Source organism: Schistocerca serialis, chromosome 1 (assembly GCF_023864345.2).
Source record: "Schistocerca serialis cubense isolate TAMUIC-IGC-003099 chromosome 1, iqSchSeri2.2, whole genome shotgun sequence".
Taxonomy (NCBI): domain Eukaryota; kingdom Metazoa; phylum Arthropoda; class Insecta; order Orthoptera; family Acrididae; genus Schistocerca; species Schistocerca serialis.
In genome coordinates, this window is record NC_064638.1 from 842,759,793 (window position 1) to 842,778,973 (window position 19,181).

A 19,181-nucleotide genomic window follows, 5' to 3' on the forward strand; every position below is an offset into this window, starting at 1 on the left:
CCTAACGAAGATTATTGTTTGGAGCCCAGAGGGGGCAAGAAAGATTAATTTCATAGACGAAGGCGCGGAGTACGAATTCTAATTCGAGAAGGAAATCAACGGCGCCCTTTTCAGATACATCCCGCGGCATTTTAAGTGCCCATTTCCTCACTTAACTTATAAATTAACGACTTTTACTATTTTTTGTGAAAAAAATCTTTTTGTGCATTATTTATTGATTCTTGCAGGTTTTCTGTCGTCATTAACCTCCCCCCCCCCTCCCCCCTCCTACCCCCTTCCCCCCCCCCCCCCCCCGCATCCGAGGAGTTAAAGTTTCTCTGTCCAAAATGAGGTGTGTCCTTGAAGGAAATCCTGCAGTCTTCAAATCTTATCTGAAATTAAAAATAACAATAATAATTTTATTAATCTATAAGATACTCCACCCAGAGTAAAAGCACAGTTTTTAAAATTTGACGAAATAATAAAATGGCCGACGTTTGAAACAAAGATGTAGTTTTGTCGTCTATTTCTGGTCGCGCTTTTTGCTGCAACTAATGAGTAAATTAAAGAAACAAATTAGCCTATTATTCTTTGCGCACATGCCCGAGGAGTAATCAGCCAAATTTCAGAAAGATACCGTGCCCGGAATACATTCACTCAGCTTGTGTTTTATCTATACTTGCTATTACTCCGTGCGCAATATCCTATAGATTAAGCAAATGGTTTAGTTTATGATTTCAGATAAGTTCTGCAGACTGCTGGACTGCCGTTATGGACACGTCTCATTTTGGACAGAGCAACTGTAGCTTCTCGGATGGAGGACTGAATGATGATTTAATTTCTTTAAAAAATCAGAAAATTTTGTCCAAGAATCTAAGATTTCCATTGATTGTTTCATAAATTTTTACATAATAATCGTAAAAATCGCTTATATTACAGGCTGACAAAGGAGAATGGACCCATAAGCGATCAAGAAAAACGACAGAAAACCTAAATCTGGATGACCAAACGAGGATTTGAACAGCAGTTCCCATGACCATGCCGTTGTACCGCCTCGTTTGGTTTATAGCAATCCATCCCATGAGCAACATTTACTGCAACTACAGTTCTCGACTCAAGACAGGAATGGATCAAGTGTTATGAGATTACTCACACCTTAAAAATGTGAAAATGATTTGCACTTTAATAACGTAACAGTCAACGCATTTAGCATATGGTATTGATACTACAGTCTCCAGTACAGATCTTTCTATGCAACTCAAAGTTTTTAGAACGCAAATACTAAGTCTTATGTGCGTGCCATTTTGGATGTGAGACGAGCTCTCTCTCTCTCTCTCTCTCTCTCTCTCTCTCTCTGTCTGTCTGTTTAGCTATCTATTTATCAATATCTGAGCACGTGCCAGTGTGTGCGCGCGCGCGCGCGCGCGCGCGCGTGTGTGTGTGTGTGTGTGTGTGTGAAAGTGAGAAAGAGTGCAACCCAGAAAAGTGGGAAATCAACAAATAGACGTAACAATACGAATGCTATTCTGTTTTGCTACCGTTACTTGAATTTACACTATACAACATTAATGCAAATAAACGTTTGTCTTTATCACCTTTACACAGTGTCTGTTACATGCGAACAGTTTCACAATACCGAGATTATTATGAGTGCTTACAGTAACAGATCAACTAAGGGTAACACGGACCCACAAGAAAGCGCGGTAACTTTGCTTCATCCAATACGCAGGCAACTGAGCTTTCCCCAGGAAGCCTCGAAAACCTGCTTATACTAGAGGTACGTGACCGCCAAAAAGCAGCTTCGTACCAATAGCGGCAATAATGAAGTATACAAATTACTCTCCCATACTACAAGCATAAAATGAAGTTGAGCTAACTTTATCAGGACCTGTCACTGTTGAATTAGTACTGGCCTTTTACAGTGACAAGGCAATGGGCGTAATGTGGTGCAATAAAATTTAAGGAAATCATTCGAGGCAGGCACGCAGCTTGGCAGTCAAGTGGTGAGCGTAAATTCGTGTACATGAAAAAATAAAAAGGAACGAGCGAGTCATTAATGGAAGACAGGTATCCAAATGGAATTTCTCGGAGCCAGATTCTGGAAGAAAGCACATCCCATTAAGGAAACGGAGTCGTCTCATTGTTTCTGCATTCTCCCGCAATGTAGTCGTCTGCCTATTGCTTTGCAGGTATTCGAAAGCAAAAAATTAAACAACTGTTAGTTTGCTTCGAAAAAATATTCTGCAATCGGCTTTATTATTCAAGACAAAAATCCAGCTACGAATCTTACTACTGGAAATTCAGGTTCTTTCAAAGTGTGTGAGTAAAATTTGAGCAGTGTTCTTATAGTTGTTCTCCTTTCGAGGTCTTAAATCTACCACACTTCACATCACTAAATGGCTACCTTTATTAGCCACACTTATATCATTTCATTACACAAACATTAAGACGAAAAATTAATTTACAAACATGAATGATGGTGCTTTTAACATTTCATTGAGCTCTCTGTCTTCAGTCATTTACGTATTGTTCCAATGTTCATTACAGCTACTTTACAAAATACACATACAATTTACTAAACCCAATATCAGTATTCATACATTCAATGTCTCATAACCCAGAAGTCTATAGAAGACAGAAACTCCGTATCAATTAAGTGCACTAACGGACGACAACGGTTGCCGTAAAACAATTAACAGAGGTAACTGGCTATATGTTAGTATTAATAAATTGTCTTACGTACTTAATTCTAACATAAACTTATCTGTGTTATAAGGATTGTGAATGCATTGTAAAAATAATTTCGACTGCTTCAGTCATTTTTTAAATATTTGATTATTCACAGGCAAACTGTGTTACAAAATAGGAAAACATTTTCAGACCTTACAACATGAACATTGCTTTCACAACACCTAAACTACAACACTCACTGTGACACAACATAAACACACAGATAGATAAAGGCGCCCAGTCAGATATCTATAAAATAGTATGTAGTACATAAAAAGCCCTTTATGTAGGCCATACCTGGAGAGACTTCCAGAAAATATACAATGAATATATAAATCCCCACTACACAAACTATTATATTAAATCACCACTAACTACACACATAAAGAACGCTGTTCTCCCATTACTTGATATCGTGAATGATCTTCACGTATTACATAAAATGGAGGAGGCACACTAGATGGACCTACGTGAAAAATTAGAAATTGTCATTCGTGGCACATTACGTGGCAACATGTCACTAAATAATACGCTGCAAAGCAACAATATTAATTTCTTCGAATCTTCTCCCGTGTTGATTTCGTATTTTGTCTTTGACAGAAAATTTTCTTTACCAAGTAATCATATCATCTAGTATGTGCTATGACATAAATACACCGCGACAGAAAAAGTTTTATCTTCACAGTGCAGGGTGATTCAAAAGTAACTATACAAACTTCGTGGGTGAATGTATGCATTAAAATAAGAGTAAAAGTCAAATAAAGTCTGACTGAGAATACATACAGTCCTCTAAGCTGGATGTAGACTCAGTCAGTGTCACCCCTTCACAGGAATCTGTTGCATAATGATCGGATTTACGATTTCCGGTTTATGACACCATTCGATAAGATTGTTACTACAATGATAGCGTAGGGGGCCTGAAGATGGCAACATGGAGTTGCCGAAACTGGCAGCATTTGAGATATAAAATAAAATAAACCAAAACATACGGCTGTTGGTAAAGTTTTTTGAATCAAGAAATATAGGTATGTGGTCTGACGTTGTCGTCGTGGAAGACGACATCGTGTCCCAAATTCGGTCGTTTCTCATCATTGCCCGACCTGAGACTATCAAACTGCGAACAATATACCTCGGAAGTGATAGTTTCATTCGGAAGAAGTTAGTAACACAGGACTTCTTTGAAAACCCACCAGATCCATAGCAGGAATTTTCTCTGGTGCAGCCCTGGTTTAGGAACCGATAGCGGTCTGTCCTGTCTTGCGCCACGATTTACTCTACCGGGCGTTGATGCACACGATCCAGTTCTCATCTCCAGTTACGAACTGTTCCAGGAAAGGAGCATTCTGGTTGCTTCTCAGTACGCAGTCACAGATGGACACACGCTGTTTCAAATTCGCTTCACTCAGTTCATGACGAACCGATACATCTCGATTATTTACGTAACCCAAGCCTCTTCAATTCTCTGACTACAGGAGCACGAGCGACACTGAACTCCAATGTCAACACCTCCGTTGTCATTAATGAATTGTTGAATATCATGTCATTAAGTCGTTCCCTGTCCGTAACCGTTGGCCGTCCGGATCAAGGTTTGTCTGTTAGGGTGAAATTTCCAGTTTGAAATCGACTAAACCACTTTCGACATACTCGACCCGTTACTGCATCGTCCCCGTATACAGAACAAATCTTCTGCCGGTATTGTGAGAAGGTTTTCCCCTTACGATAATAAAATCGTATGACTTCGGAAATGTTCCTTCTGGCTTTCCATAACTTGTAACCACACGTTCACACTGCTCCATCCTACACAGGCACAAGCACACATTGCCATATCCCGTGGCGCGTCAGGTTGTCCATCTCTACGTCGTACGGGTAGTTAGGCAACTGTGTTGCCCCGGGGGGCACGGCAGGTGCAGGGTTTGCAGGCGCCATAGAAGGACAACTCGAGCAAAACGAACTTATGAGACAACCCAATGTAAGTGTTTGTATTACCTTTCTAAGGTAAAGAGGGATGAGCTTTTTATTGTTTTGTTGGACATTGAGAAGTGCTGACGCCTTCTTGCACATTGCAGTTACGTCCTATCGTGTTGCCAGTTCGTGCAACTGGCTATTATGTGATTTTGTTTTAGTGATTACAAAATCAAGTGAAAAGAATACATTAGGTAGCGAAGATACCTAGTGAAGGTCGATATGAACAAACAACAAATTCCTCTTCTCCCCAATTCTGGTCAGTACCTCCTCAATAGTTACGTGATCTACCCATCTAATCTTGAGCATTCTTCTGTAGAACCACATTTCAAAAACTTCTATTCTCTTCTTGTCTAAACTGTTTATCGTCCATGTTTCCAACACAGAATCCCTATTCGCTTTCTGTGTCGAGTACCCTGTAAGGTGTCAGGCAAATCCAACACCTTCAATGAAAACCCTGACATGATAAGCAAATCCAGCAGTATGTCACATATCTCCGAATAAATCGTGACATTAAATTAACCAAAGTAATACGATTAACGAGTGAGCAAATGGAATACCTAAATGCATGTCCTGCCTTCCCACCGTGAAACAGACGCAGTTCCGAGGGGAGAAACGAGAACAGAAGCCGAGAGCAGAACCGTGTTAAGCTAGAAGTCCCTACGATAAGGGACGGACACCCACGTCGCCAGCCAACAGCCAGGACCCCCCCCCCCCCCCCAGCCCATGTTAAAAGATAGAGCCCTCCAGAAGAACAGTATAGATCTTACGATAACACTAAAAGTGCCACACCAGCTGCAAGTTTTAGCATGAGACTTTTTCGCGTCTCTGTTACGTTGCAAACGTTAAAAACATTGCCCCACCACGAAAAGTATAACGTTTCTCATTGGATAGACAGAATTTTTGTAGGTGGTGCTTAAGGTTAACATTGAGACCCTGATTGGTCAGTTGAAAACACAGCCAGATAGCTTTTTTTTTTACCAACTTCGGTAAATTGTAGTAAGGAGAAGTTAGGAGAGAGTTGCTTCTGAGATGGCGAGCTGTATGGAGCTGCGCCGCCCGCTGCCCCCTGACGCTGCCTAACCAACGACAAGATAATGAACGCACGCGATGCACATATAACAGTGCATAAAGCTTCACTCAGAACTGCAGAAGTCTCATCTGTTACACCCCCTTTTTACGTAATACTAGTGTTGATCGTCAATTAAATCTTATGGTGTTCACATTTGCTACTTGAAGTAAAAATCTGAAACGTGATGATTTTTCTGATATATAATTATTGAGAAGCCACATCAGCCACTGTAATTTACAACAAGTTAGATAAGTAATTAAAGATAATTGAGGGTCACTGTAGACCATTTTGATAGTTTTCTCTTTTGTGAAACCTAATTTAAACCTACATTATAGATGTGATATGGCATAGGTCATTCTTTGATCCACTGTAGAACTTGGAAACCCATTTTCAGGGAACATTCGTTCACATTTTTGCTGAATGCAGTTAGTTTTTATCATTCTGTATTAAAACATTTCCTTTTATCAATAGTGCAGTTTATAAACAATGTTTTGTGAGTGGAATAAAATTTCCAATGGTAAACTTAACTGCATTTTCGACGTTATTTTACCAGCTAACTAAAAATAGGAAAGTCTTGAACCCCTTCCACTAAGCTTAGTTAGTGTTAAGATTCTTTTACAGGGAGTGCAGTGGAGCTGACGCTGAAATCATTAAGTATTGGTTATATCATTGCTAGTCTCACTGAACTCTTCTGAACTCTACATGTCATGTGTGGTCTGGCGTCTCCTTACCAACAACAGGTTCCAGGTTCAAACTAGTCAATTCCCTAAAAAACACGCTCAGAGTGTCATTGCATGAAAGTGGTAGGGAGACACGACTTACAACAAACAGACATCATGCAGAATGTTAGAGAATGGCGATCCTACCAGGATGGTAAAATACCATGATTGAAGGTCGACCACATGTCCAACTAGGTCAGAAAAATATCCTGTTAAAAAATTTTCGTAATATAATCTTTTTTGAAAGGCATAAATAGTTGAAAACCGTAGCTGCAGCGATAGATAGTAAGAAAGTAGTCACATGAAAGTGAGACATTCTGGCAGAGACAATAGCATAATTAAGTTATGAATTTTAATATTATTAGAATTAAGTTTTCTCTCCAATGCAAGCGCACAGGTGGCGGATACATCGTTGACAAGTTGGTTCTTACCCAACAAATAAGTGAATGGCTTGTCAGTCTTGGCTATAATAAGTGTCACGTCGTGTGAACAAAAAGTTTGTGAAACGCGTGAGATCGTATGAGCGCAGGTTGACGCGAAGTAGGGCGCGTGAATTGCTTTTAAAACAGACAATAAGGGATTCGGAAAGATTAGCAATGGCAGATCGAGACCTTGACCGAATTGAGGTAGAGACCCAGCATGAAGGTGGACATAGAATAGAGGACAGTACAACTGATGATGCAGTATCGCGAGAAATAGGACAGATAACGCACCATAACGAGGATAATGTACGTCAAGGTATAGAAAACGTAAGTCAGCATACGACAGAGGAGCAGGAAAGTAGAGAGACAGTCAAGGAGGATTCTAACTTGCGTCTTGAATACGTAGAACCCATAGTACAAGTAATCAGAGCTCCATCACCACAGAGTACAGGGAATGCGAGCAGAAACGTGTCACTGCATAGTTCAATGCAATCGGTTGCGAACCAACACTTGGACGTAAACACAGAGCGTAGGACGTCGGAAGAAAACGCAATAGGACCCACCAATCTGGCAGAATTATTACAACAAATTACGGAAACCATGACAAGGCAAAATAAAGAAATAGCGACCCAAATTCAAATTCAGAATGCAGAAACCACGAGACAAATTCGTGAGATTAAAGAACAAAACAAAAAAATTCAGTTACACCTAAGTCATATTGAAGACGAGGCAAAATAATCTCCAGAAGTGATAGGAAACTTAGTAACAGGTCACAATCAATTGAGAACAGACATTGACAAGGTACAAGCGGACGTACAAACATTGCGTAATGACACACAGGACGAGATCAAAACATTGCGTAACGACACCCAGGGAGAAGTCAAGAAACTAGAGAAACAGATAAACGTAATTACTAGACAAGCAGCAGGTACAGAGCGTGAAATTGTTGAAAACAGTGTGTTACACAAACGTATCACAAAAGCAGCGCTGAAAAGATATGATAATCGCATAGTCAAAATAGAAGCGCAAACGAAGCAACAATTTCAGAAATTGCGAACAGAGTTGTTGCAAACTATTGAAGAGCGTAGTGAACAGGATCGAACAAGAACTGAGTCTGCAACCACATCCGTATCTGTAACAGCACCGGAAAAACAAGCAACTAACGAAGATATTATGCATTTGCGATTCCAATCACAGGCGGAAAGTAACATACGTGAAATCAGACAGCCTGCACAGCAACAAACACGTTTCGAAATTCTTGATGAACAAAGGGCACCACAAACACATGCGGAACCACAAATGTATGTTTCAAGACAGTTTGGATCGTGCAATGAAGCGGCAAGGTTAGCCAGACAAGATACCGAACCAATACGTGACAATGGAATGGAGAAGAGTACAGTGCAATGCATTCAGCTACACGTTCACAACCGATGGAAGAAAATTATTGCGTACCACTCCAACGATATTACGCAAGGGTAGGCGAAAGTTACAGTGGACAATATCCAATGGATCTACCACAACCGGAAAGAACGACGGGAGAAATGATCAGAAACAAAAGTGGCGAAGAATCGCGAATTTCATATGGAACTATGACGAAGTACGACAACGATCATTTCCTCACAATCAGAAAATTTCAGCACTTTCGAGAAGGAAACTCATTACATCTACTAACTTTTATTGATCAATTCCGAGTAGTATTACCAGAACACTGGACGCTAGCACACAAATTAGACTTTATATGTGCACACATGTCAGGAACAATTGCAGAAACCATGCAGAATGTTGCAGTGACATGCCGATCGTGCGAACATTTCAGAGAGAAGTTTCTCTCACGATATTGGTCCAGCGAAGCACAGAACAGAGTGAAGTACGAATTATTACAGAACCCATATTTTGAAAATTCAGGAGAGATGAGTCCCGTGACATTTTTCGAAGTAATGGCATAGAAAAATCAATGCTTAGATGTACCATACAGTGACGGAGAGTTGATTAAATTATGCGCGATGAAGTTACCATTGAAATACCAGCAATCATTAGTAGGTCGCGGAGGCAATGACGTCGAAGCATTTAAAGGAATTCTAAGGGAACTAGAGTTTATATTTTCGGAACATGACGCAAGAAAAAGACGAAGCGGACCTGAAAACGAAAGCAAAAATCAGTGGAATCCACAAGACACAGTACGAAGAAACAATAATTACGAACCACGTGATAACTTCGCACCAAGAAATGACAATAGATTTGAACAAAGAACCGGTTATGGATTTAGAAGAGAATATGGCAATAACTATAATTCACCCAGGAATGGCAACAACTATTACAGAGGGAACAATGACAACCGAAACGGGTATTGGAGCGCCAATAGACCGCCAAATTATCAACAAAGAAACCAAAATCAACAAGCAGAGCAAGAAAAGAGAATACAGATAGAAGAGGTGGAGGTAAGACCACCAAACCCCGAAAAACGTTCGAATTGACAGCTAAGCGCCCATGCCAAAGAGAATGACGCACCGACCTAGGATAATTGCAGCACCTTGAACAGAGAAGTAAATACCTTATCATGAGGAGAGAAGAAGGAAGAAACAAATCCGCAGGGACCAGATGAAAACGAAGACAGGAAAATAACAATATCATGTTGGGGCGAAATTAATTGGGAGAATACTGACGAGGAAGATGAATTACCAAAGGCATGCACAACGAATGTAGGAGGAAAGGACGAAGTAATGAGTATTGCAGAGCCATTTGAGATTGAAACCAGGGAAAGCGAATTCAATGAGGATAATGCGCAGTCGACAGAAGTTGAAATTAAGTTACTAGTGCGCACACAACCCAACGTATATAATTAAGGAAGTTATGAAGCGATAATTAGAGCATTTAAATGCGATTATGTGGAAGTAGCGACGAAGAAGGAGAAGATAGACGAGGATGAGGAAAAAGTAGAGGATGTTGCAGAAAGCGTAAATGAAGGAAGAAATAGAGAAGAGGAAATAAAAGAGAGAGAAGTAGCAGTCGAAGCTTATCCTACAGAAAGTTCTAATTCACAGGGGAAAGTCCTGAAAAGACTCATGTATGATTCAGTGGAGGATTCGTTGATGCAAATAGAAGAAGAACAGAACCAACCCTTTCAAATTCAACCAATTGTGAAGGCCATGGTAAAGCATATCCCAGTCAATATTGTAACTGATACCGGAAGTGAACTGACCGTGATCTCAGAAAATTTATTCATGCAGTGTAAGTCCAATGAGGAGTTGCCAGTTCTGAAAACACATAAGATTAAAGTAAGAGGCCCTATTAGAAACAATGCTGCGGAAGTTACGAGACAAACAAGGTTAACTCTTTCGTGCCAAGGTCAAAAGATCGAAGCCAACTTCGTGATTATACCTAAACTAACTGTAGATTTGATTATAGGTGCAGATTTTTTACATGAGAGACGGGCGACAATAGATATGGGGAAACGTAGCGTAACATTCAGGAATGTCACACTTCTATTTGAGCAAAAGCTAAAATTAGAAGAAATACCAGTTATAAACAGACAATTAAGGATGATGCGAGATAAAGAGGACGAAGAATTAGAATGGTATGGACAAAAGGGGGAATCGCCTCAACTCATGTTAGAAGTCCATAAAGAAATTACGAAAAATTTCAAGAAGTTCAAGTAAATAATCAGCACAATATTTCAAGTTTATGTTGCAGATAAGATAGTCAGGGGAAAGAAGAATGAAGAGAGAGGAAGGTGGGGAAAAGAAAGTAGTTTCAATAAAAACAAAAACAAAAATAACACCAATAGTACCATAGATAAAGGTGAGGGGGTAAAACATACATAGTCTAACAGCACGAAATACTAAAACGCTATACACCACGACACTACACAAATATAGAAAACGAATTTGAGGATTCTTGTAGAAGTTAAGACTCAAAAGATCTTAGAATTGTAACATGGAAAGGGCGCCGAAATTTGTAAAGCTTTTTAAAAAGGCGTAAAACAATGTAGGTACTAGACATATGTCAGATGATTATAAGTAAAACTTTTTGTAAGAACCATTGTAAAAACTCCAGCAAGGACGAGATGCAACGACAAACAAGTTGCAACCAGAGAAGTATCAAGAAAGGAAAGGACGTAATTCGCAAGACACGATTCCTACAAGGCAGAAGCATCGAGAGAAGGGAAAGGACAGTGACACCACCAAAGGGCACTTGTAAACCTACTGCTGAAGGGACCGCTGCAGGGACAGACAAGCAAACACCGGACTTTCACCGCTCGTAAACCCCGGGACGCCCCGACTCAGCAGAGCGAGCAAAAAACGACCCGACGAGAAGACCGCTTGGGCAAGCCACCACTGGCAAGAAAAATGTGTAAAAGTCACACTACTGCTATTAAACAGCACACTGATGCACGAAACTGAAGAAAACTTCCACAAAGTAAAAATGACATGTCCAAACAATTTATCAAACTGTTACTAAGAGGAGAACTTCAAAGTGACTGGTTATCAATAAATATTCCCAAATCCTGCCCAGAGAAGAACCAAGAATCAAGTAAGAAGCAGAGAAAAAGCAGGAAGAAAAGAAATTGAAGAATCACAAGACTGAGACCAAGAAAGAAGGTGGGTGAAGAACAGATGACATACCTTCCCAAATCCCTATCCTATTGTAAACTAGTTGTCTGCAACGTATTACAACGAAAAACGACCACTTTCAGCGACCCAATGACTTTCACGCATACAAAGCTGGTAAACCACGAAATACTGCACTCACAGCTCCATTCCATTATGGGACCTCTACAACAGCAACACGCAAAGACAACAAGGAATGACGAACGAAGCTGTACATCAAATACTTGCCCACATCCATCTCGCTCAAGTCCATCACCTTCGTGCAAAAACATTCGCCAACCTCATGCTTAAACATTCATAGGATTGCGTGAATATGTGAAATCAAATTATGTGATGTAGGAATTGTGCAAAAGAAACGTCTGAAAAACTTAATAAGTTAAGCACACCAGACAGCTAATAAACTACAAAATAACAGTCATTGACTATGGACTTAAGTAAAAAATAGACTGTCGGTAAAAATAAGTCATTAGTTCTGAAATGGACAGTATATAAAGAAAAAAGTAAGGCATAATAAACACTAAAACTATATGCCACTCATTTTCTCCTCATAAAAATAAAAGGATAACTGTATTTTACATATTTTCTCCTTATAAAAACAAAGAATAAAAAATTATCTTGTTGAATGTTTTATTTTTTTTAACATTTGTACCATTTGTTAGGATAATATCTCAATACTTGTGTATGTATATTTCTTTGTCAAACCAATTCTTGGAAATAATTCTTTTTTGTTAGTGTAACAATATTGAAATGAGTGTCTAGATACAAAAACATTTTAAATGTACATGATATTTAGAAAATGTGTTAGGAATAGATTTTACTTAATTAATAAATTTATAAAAAAAATTTCTAAAAAATCGATGTGAGAGACTCCTCACTTTCGATAACAAACTTCTTAAAAAACAAACTTCACACTTAAATAAAGAAAGAAAATAATTAAAAATAAATAATAATAATAGCATAAAAATATTCTTCTCTTGTCAATATAAACATATTTTTGAGAATAATGTGGAAGAATACAAAATATAAATTAGTAATACAAACTAGCATAGAACCAGAATAACGTGGCTGAACAGTAGGCAACAAAATTTAGATAAAGGAATAATTTTTGACTGACTTAGACAACGATCCAATCATTACCTAGCTTCAATGCAAAAATTAAGTTCGAAGGGTGCTGATATGTAACGTGTCAGGCAAATCCAACACCTTCCATGAAAACCCTGACATGATAAGCAAATCCAGCAGTATGTCACATAGCTCCGAATAAATCGTGACATTAAATTAACCAAAGTAATACGATTAACGAGTGAGCAAATGGAATACCACAGACTAACACAATAATGCCTAAATGCATGTCATACCTTCCCACTGTGAAACAGACGCAGTTCCGAGGGCAGAAACGAGAACAGAAGCCGAGAGCAGAACGGTGTTAAGCTAGAAGTCCCTACGATAAGGGACGGACACCCACGTCGCCAGCCAACAGCCAGGACCCCCCCCCCCCCAGCCCATGTTAAAAGATAGAGGCTTCCAGAAGAACAGTATCGATCTTACGATAACACTAAAAGTGCCACACCAGCTGCAAGTTTTAGCATGAGACTTTTTCGCGTCTCTGTTACGTTGCAAACGTTAAAAACATTGCCCCACCACGAAAAGTATAACGTTTCTCATTGGATAGACAGAATTTTTGTAGGTGGAGCTTAAGGTTAACATTGAGACCCTGATTGGTCAGTTGATAACACAGCCAGATAGCTCTTTTCTTTTTTTACCAACTTCGGTAAACTGTAGTAAGGAGAAGTTAGGAGAGAGTTGCTTCTGAGATGGCGAGCTGTATGGAGCTGCGCAGCACTCCGCCCCCTGACGCTGCCTAACCAACGACAAGGTAATGAACGCACGCGATGCACATATAACAGTGCATAAAGCTTCACTCAGAACTGCAGAAGTCTCATCTGTTACACCCCCTTTTTACGTAATACTAGTGTTGATCGTCAATTAAATCTTATTGTGTTCACATTTGCTACTTGAAGTAAAAATCTGAAAAGCCACTGTAATTTACGACAAGTTAGATAAGTAATTAAAGATAATTTAGTGTGATTGTAGACCATTTTGATAGTTTTCTCTTTTGTGAAACTTAATTTAAACCTAGATTATAGATGTGATATGGCATAGGTCATCCTTCGATCCATTGTAGAACTTGGAAACACATTCAGGGAATATTCGTTCACATTTTTGCTGAACGCAGTTGGGTTTTATCATCCTGTATTAAAACATTGTCTTTTATCAATAGTGCAATTTATAAACAATGTTTTGTGAGTAGAATAAAATTTCCAATGGTAAACTTAACTGCTTTTTTGACGTTATTTTACCAGCTAACTAAAAATAGGAAAGCCATGAACCCCTTCCACTAAATTTAGTTAGTATTAAGATTCTTTTACAGGGAGTGCAGTGGAGCTGACGCTGAAATCATTAAGTATTGGTTATATCATTGCTAGTCTCACTGAAATCTTCTGAACTCTACATGTCATGTGTGGTCTGGCGTCTCCTTACCAACAACAGGTCCCAGGTTCAAACTAGTCAATTCCCTAAAAAACACGCTCAGAGCGTCGTTGCGCGAAAGTGGTAGGGAGACACGACTTAGAACAAACAGACACCACGCAGAATATTAGAACCCTTGTTTATGACACGACCATGTACCGAAACTCCGTGTAGGTTTCTGATCTCTTGGAGAGGTTCTAGTTATGTATGCTTCAGGTCTGTGTTCGATTCTCACATGAGACAACCATTTCTAACAAGAACAAACAGCCGCTCTTCACCTCTGGTTACGTCAATTGAATAATGTAGGGTTTCACAGTGGTTCCTAATCCACATGACATCCCTTCGCTACCTATCGCAGGAGAGTCGGTGCATGTTGGACCATGACAGAGGCGGAAGTCACGTCAGGTTGAAACACTGTCAGCTGTAAGATTTGGCTCCCAGTCAAACAAAGAACTTCTCATCATGTCTTTTCAGGTTCAAACATGCCACTCTGGCGAAAAAGAAATCGATGGTCAACGTCTCTTCGTATCAGCAGCGATGGTATGTGCAGGCTTCGACTTCCAGTCAGCACAGAACTGGATGCCATGTTACGTTCAGACGTGTGCACATCTCGCTACTGGTAAAATAAACAGATTTTTAACGTCTGCTGGGTTCGAATCCTGCTAAGGCAAAAATGTTTCATTTCGTCATATCAGTTTCAATGACCTCGCTACTGCTGAAAAATAACGGTTTCTGACATTTGATTGTGCTTAGTTAACAATTCGATTAGGTGCTGTGTTTGAACCTCCGTCCAACACATAACTTTATGCCATGTCATTTAAAGTTTAAATGTGTGCACATTTTGTTGCTTGTGATTAAAACCGTATTTAGTATTCTTTGTGGTTTGTTAACAGAAACAATAGTTGTTAGATTAGACACCTGGATCCCAGTATAATAATTTTCGTCGTAAAATTTCAGGGTGAAAGTTTCTTTTCGAAATGCCACTTATTAAAATAACTTTGAGCTTACAAGCGTAATGGCTTAGTCCTTTGTAATAACGTGTCATCTAATATTTGCATTATCGTGGAATTAATTTGCATCTGGACTGATACAGATACAGAGCATTTTGTATAGTTTATACGATTGTACCAGAAAGTGAGCAGAGGACCTGCAAGACGGTTGCGTTATGTGGGTGGCATACGATTCAGGCGATACGCGATTCAGGTCGTTCGGATTCTTTTGAGCATGATAGTACATGCAGCTCTATGTCTGGTCGTAGAAAACTCGTTTATCTTAAGCAAGGAAAGAGCTGTTCAAAGTCCTGTCGGCTTAGAGACGATTAAAGACATAATCTAAGCTCAGATTTCACATGGATGCTGCAGGAAATTACGAACAAACCGTAAGAGATTATGAAAGACACGCCACCATATTGATATGGATGCATATTCCTTTGATATGTCTTGATGTTATAGCAACGTTACGTTGTAGAAATACAAATTTAAAGACCAGAGACTATATACACTACTGGCCATTAAAAGTGCTACACCACGAAGATGGCGTGCTACAGAGGCGAAATTTAACCGACAGGAAGATGATGCTGTGATATGCAAATGATTACCTTTTCAGAGTATTCACACAAGGTTGGCGCCGGTGGCGATACCTACAACGTGCTGGCATGAGCAAAGTTTTCAACCGATTTCTCATTGACAAACAGCAGTTGCCTGGTGAAACGTTGTTGTGATGCCTCGTGTAAGGAGGAGAAATGCGTACCATCACGTTTCCAACTTTCATAAAGGTCTGATTGTAGCCTATCGCGATTGCGGTTTGTCGTATCGCGACATTGCTGCTCGCGTTGGTCGAGATCCAATGACTGTTAGCAGAATATTGACTCGGTGGGTTCAGGAGGTTAATACGGAACGCTGTGCTGGATCCCAACGGCCTCGTATCACTAGCAGTCGAGATGACAGGCATCTTATCCGCATGGCTGTAACGGATCGTGCAGCCACGTCTCGATCCCTGAGTCAGCAGATGAGGACGTTAGCAAGACAACAACCATCTGCAGGAACAGTTCGGAGACGTTTGCAGCAGCATGGACTATCAGCTCGGAGACTATGGCTGCGGTTACCCTTGACGTTGCATCAAAGAGAGGAGCGCCTGCGATGGTGTACTCAACGACGAACCTGGGTGCATGAATGGAAAAACGTCATTTTTTCGGATGAATCCAGGTTCTGTTTACAGCATCATGATGGTCGCAACCGTGTTTGGCAACACTGCGGTGAACGCACATTGGAAGCGTGTATTCGTCATCGCCATACTGGCGTATCACCCGGCGTGATGGTATGGGGTGCCATTGGTTACACGTCTCGGTCACCTCTTGTTCTCACTGACGGCACTTTGGACAGTGGACGTTACACTTCAGATGTGTTACGACCCGTGGCTCCACCCTTCATTCGATCCCTGCGAAACCCTACATTTCAGCGGGATAATACAGGACCGCATGTCGCAGGTCCTGTACGGGCCTTTCTGGATACAGAAAATGTTCGACTGCTGCCCTGACCAGCACATTCTCCAGAGCTCTCACCAACTGAAAACGCCTGGTCAGTGGTGGCCGAGCAAGGGGCTCGTCACAATACGTCAGTGCCTACTCTTGATGAACTGTCGTATCGTGTTGAAGCTGCATGGGCAGCTGTACCTGTACACGCCATCCAAGCTCTGTTTGACTCAATGCCCAGGCGTATCAAGGCCGTCATTACGGTCAGAGGTGGTTGTTCCGGGTACTGATTTCTCAGGATCTATGCACCCAAATTGCGTGAAAATGTAATCAAATGTCAGTTCTAGTGTAATATATCTGCCCAATGAATACCGTTTATCATCTGCATTTCTTCCTGGTGTAGCAATTTTAATGGTCAGTAGTGTAATTTCCCCTCAATAAAAGTGTTAAAGCGAACACTGCTTGACGGTGGGACTTTCAACGGATCAGCCAATTTTTTCTTCGTGTCGTATTATAGGACTCGAAGTAGAAAAAATATTCGTTTCAGGTTTCTCTCTCTCTGTCTCTCTCTCTCTCTGTCTCTCTCTCTCTCTCTATCTCTCATTTCTACCAAATGAGTGCAATAACTTTTAGGCGCTGCACGTGTCAAGTATTCCTTAAGACGTCCTCTTTTGGCTGCGAAGATTGGGAAAGCCGCTTTGTCAGTTTGCTTGCAGAAACATCAGCAGCTGCCGGTTGGACGCATTAGCTCTTGTAGCTACACAAACAGCCAGTCCATTTAGCGGCTCCTATATATGTATCCCGTAAAACACGGCCGGCATTAAGCGCTAAGCTGAACCACAGCCGCCGTCTTTGGCAGAATATATCTGCTGGCTATCACCGCAGCCCGAATTCCACCGTTGTAAACACAGATGCTGGCAGAAACAGACAGCCACACCGCTGTTCCACGAAAATAAATCCCCACAATATCCACATTCCAGGAAAAGGAAAACGCATTTTCGTTTTCGTATCGCTGCCGCAAAAGGAAAATAAAATCCGTAATTAAAATTCCGGATCAGATAACCGGACAAGTGTAGGATTACTCGTAAATTATACAACTCTGTGGAAATTTCGCGATTCCTGTTATGCTCATTTGCGAGAGAACTTCGAAATGTATAATGTCCAGTCGAAAGGAAACCTGACACCCGCCACAACAGGACCATGGAATGGCGCACGTTAAGACATTTGTCCCACTGGGAGAAGAGACTGTTCAGTTCTGTTTCGTAGGAAGCGGTTGGCCGCTGACGCATCCACAACTGTACCCACTATTGCACTTCCACGTCCCACTGAAAGCGATGTCCACGTATAACTTCAGGTCGCCAAAGATATGAAAATCACACGATGAAAGAGCCGGGTTGCAAGGAGGATGTTGCATTTTTTCCCAACCAAATGGCTAAAGCGCAGCCTTTGTCCGATTGGCAGTTTGTGTGTGTGTGTGTGTGTGTGTGTGTGTGTGTGCGTGTGTGTGTGTGTGTGTGTGTGTGTGTGTGCGCGTGTGCGCTCATGCGTGTGTGTGAATGGGAGAGGGGGGCGGGTCGTTATCATGGCTTTCCTCATCTGCAGGGGTCCTTCGCTCGTCGAGTTCATCCTTCGTGAAACCACAATCAATGCGCAGCGCTGTGAAAACGCTTTGCAGAAACTACAGCGAACAATATTTTCAAGTAGCCAAGGAATGATTTTGGGACTAATTATCTTGTTAAATTGCCCACCCCCACAGTGCCAATCGGAAGAGTACTATGCTCCAGCGATTTGTTTGTGAGACCATGCAACATCCTGCGTAAGGGTTAAATCTTTCCACTTTGTGATTTTCTCATATTTGTCGACCTCCGTGGACGTCGATACCAGTTCAAGAGCGGTGCGGTTGTGTATCCGTCAGCGGCTGAATGCGTTCTACAAAACAGAAATTGATCGTTTCGTCTACCAGTGGGATAAATGTCTCAACGCATGTGGTTTTCATTTGACTGCCCCCCATAAATTACACATTATTATGGCTGATAAGTAACTCAGACCTAGTGTTGCACTACACTTCAAAGTAACACAGACACATTACGTCATTTTTCAACACAGGCACCAAACTCTCTAAGCATCGGTTGCAAAGTTTCGAAAATAGTTCGGTCCGCGACGACAGAAATCCCTTCCTTGGCCAAGGAGACATTCGAAAGCGTCTATGTGAACGTTCTTGTCGTTGGAAAATCTCTTTTCCCCAAGATGTTCCTCCTCGGTTTCCTGCTACGCAATAATAAGTTCAAATAATGTGCCGAAGTTTTAAAATAACAGATAAACTAAGTTTCGTTAAAAATCAGAGTGTGCAGCCTCTCTGACGCTGAAATAAATCTGCGACTGCCGCTACACCAAAACTAAATAGACGAACTTGGTAACTGCGTAAGTCCAAAATTAAATTTCAGTAAAAAATATGTCAGAACTCAGGCTGATGAAGTTCTGTGCTGGAAGTTCGCAAAATGCTGAGGGTATTTGGTATCACGCACCGATGCTACAATGGAAATTTGAAATTTGATGTAACTGAGAGCAAAAAATGGGTTAATACAGTCAACGCTAGATGACCGTTCCAGGTTTCTTTTATGATAGTGAGCACACTTATTTTATTCCATACACACACAAACACACACACAAACACACACACAAACAAATACA